Genomic DNA, 2,500 nt, shown 5'->3' with positions numbered 1-2,500 from the left:
GTAGTCTTTGAAAACTCTCACTGCAAATATCGAAAGGTCCCTTGCAAAAATCATGTTTTACAGACCCTTTCTTCAACAGCGATCGTTTTACTGAGCAGTGAAAAGCCGTGGCTGCAAGCTTCTACTGATTCCTCAATCCGCGCATAACCACAATTCCTTGCGCCTTTCAATTCGAAGAAAAATACGGTGTTCTTCTCTCGATTAGAGAGCTGCCTCGTTCGTTCGCTTCAGGCTCACTCACTGCGACAGCAATGAATAACTGTTTTTCTTTTTCTATGATTTTCATTTGATAATCCAGGACATATATGTTAGGAAAGCCCGCGAGTTCACGTTGATATGCGAATTTTTTTGGTTTCATCAACAGAGTTGATAATGTAAATTGACCACCGTACAGGGATAATACCGGGATAATAAATATGGGGTAGAAAAACTAGCACTTCACATTACACTCTATTCGGTTAAGTCTGCTTAAATATAAGGCCTACACGGCCAACGTTTGCATAACACGTAATCCTGCCTTGTACTTGTACATGTTCATTGCCGTGACTTGAACATCTTCAGTTCCCACGGCCTGCTCCTGTCTGACCTTGTCGCTCAGTGGTAGAGCAGCGGTGATCTAACCCGACGGTCGTGGGTTCAATTCCCATCCTGGTCGGACTTTTTCTCTGTCCTTGTGTGGGCCCATTTCCATCAGTAGGGCTAACGCGCACATGGTTCATATGGGGTAGAAAAACTAGCACTTCACATTACACCCTATTCGGTTAAGTCAGGGATAATAAAAGCTGACGTTTCGAGCGTTAGGCCTTCGTCAGGGCTCTGACGAAGGGCTAACGCTCAAAACGTCAGCTTTATAATCCCTGTACGGTGGTTAATTTACATTATCAACTCTGCTGATAAAACCAAACAATTTCGTGTACTACTTCCCCACCGAGGCAGCACCACAGTTTCTTCAGAACTACCTTCTTTATACACGCAGATATGCGTCGGAGTCGGAGTCGGAGTCGTAATTAGAAGCTCAGAGCGATATGATCTAGCGAAAATCAAACTGTCCGCTTACGTCTGTCGCTTACGATCCAGTGTAGACTGCATTGTAGGAGTCGGAAGCAGAAGCGGGTAGCATTGTTGTGGATCAGATCGAATCTCTTCATCATGTAATGCACGTCAACTTCGTCTTCGGGCTTTATCCCACACCTTGCGTTGTTGAATAAAAGCCACTCCATGTAGTTAACTGTAGTGCACTTTTTTATCGTCTTAACGTTATCTTCACACAAGTCAATTTATTAATTGCTAATCGGGAGGAGCCCGGACTGTCAACCCCGCTCGCATATTAGCCGTGCTTCAGGCCCGACCCGTTGTATTGTGGGAAACACCTATTGAGCTCCCACCCCCCCCCCCCCCCCCTCCTCCCCTTTTTCCTCCGAGGTCCAACCCCTTATTCAATGGCACCTCCAGCTCGGAAGTAATGATGATATGAAACGGGAGTCATACCGTGTGATGCAACCGTACCGTGAAAGAGCAAGAGAACGTAGTATCTGTGATGTCGATTTTTTCGGAATCAATTCGACCTTGAACTTGGAGCAGGGATGGCGCAGTGGTGAAAACACTCTCCTCTCACCAATATGGCCCGGGTTCGATTCTCAGCACTCTCGGCGTCATATGTCAATTCTCACCCTGGTCAGAGTTTTTCTCTGTCCTTGTGTGGGCCCATTCCATTAGTAGGGCTAACGATCACATGGTTTATATGGGGTTGAAACTAGCACTTCACATTACACTCTAATCAGTTAAGTCTGTTCAAATGTAAGTGTTATACGGCCAACGTTTGCAAAACGTAATCCTTCCTTGTACTCGTACATGTTCATTGCAGTGACATTATAAACATCTTCAGTTTCCACGGCCAGCTCCTGTCTGACCTTGTGGCTCAGTCGGTAGAGCGGCGGTGATCTAACCCAAAGGTCGTGGGTTCAATTCCCACCCTGGTCAGAGTTTTTCTCTGTGCCTGTGTGGGCTTATTTCCATTAGTAGGGCTAACGCTCACATGGTTCATATGGGGTTGAAAACTAGCACTTCACATTGCACTCTAATCAGTTAAGTCTGCTCAAATATAAGTGCTACACGGCCAACGTTTGCAAAACGTAATCGTTCCTTGTATTGGTATATGTGGGTTGAGTTTGTTGGTTACTCTGAGTTACTCCGCTTCAAGAGGTTAATTCTTTTCCGGGTAGACCCCGGCCGGGTACTCCGGTTTCCCCTCGCCTCAAAATTTGATTCGATTTCTGTGGTGCCCCCAGGGCCTCAGCGTTAAATATACAGTTGACAGTTAAATAGAGTTCATCAGCAAACTATGTTGTGATCTTTTCATTAATGCTTGCAGTATCGCATGATGATAAGGTATTACTAAATATTTTAAGCAAGAGCCGATACAACGTAGATTTGATTTTAGTGATGTACTATATTTCGGCTGGCCAAACCAGCCTTCTTCAGGTACAATGAGAGTTTACAT

At 45.2% G+C, this 2,500-nt stretch overlaps 1 protein-coding gene across 1 annotated transcript in view; it reads right to left on the bottom strand.

The window, feature by feature from the left end:
* LOC138040014 (uncharacterized) overlaps positions 1–2,500 on the bottom strand; it is a 5,308-nt gene that overhangs the window by 614 nt on the left and 2,194 nt on the right. The window lies entirely within an intron of this gene.

This window comes from Montipora capricornis, chromosome 3 (genome assembly GCF_036669925.1).
Source record: "Montipora capricornis isolate CH-2021 chromosome 3, ASM3666992v2, whole genome shotgun sequence".
Lineage (NCBI taxonomy): Eukaryota > Metazoa > Cnidaria > Anthozoa > Scleractinia > Acroporidae > Montipora > Montipora capricornis.
Note: the sequence above shows the minus strand (reverse complement) of the source record. Positions and strands in the feature narration are given on the sequence as shown.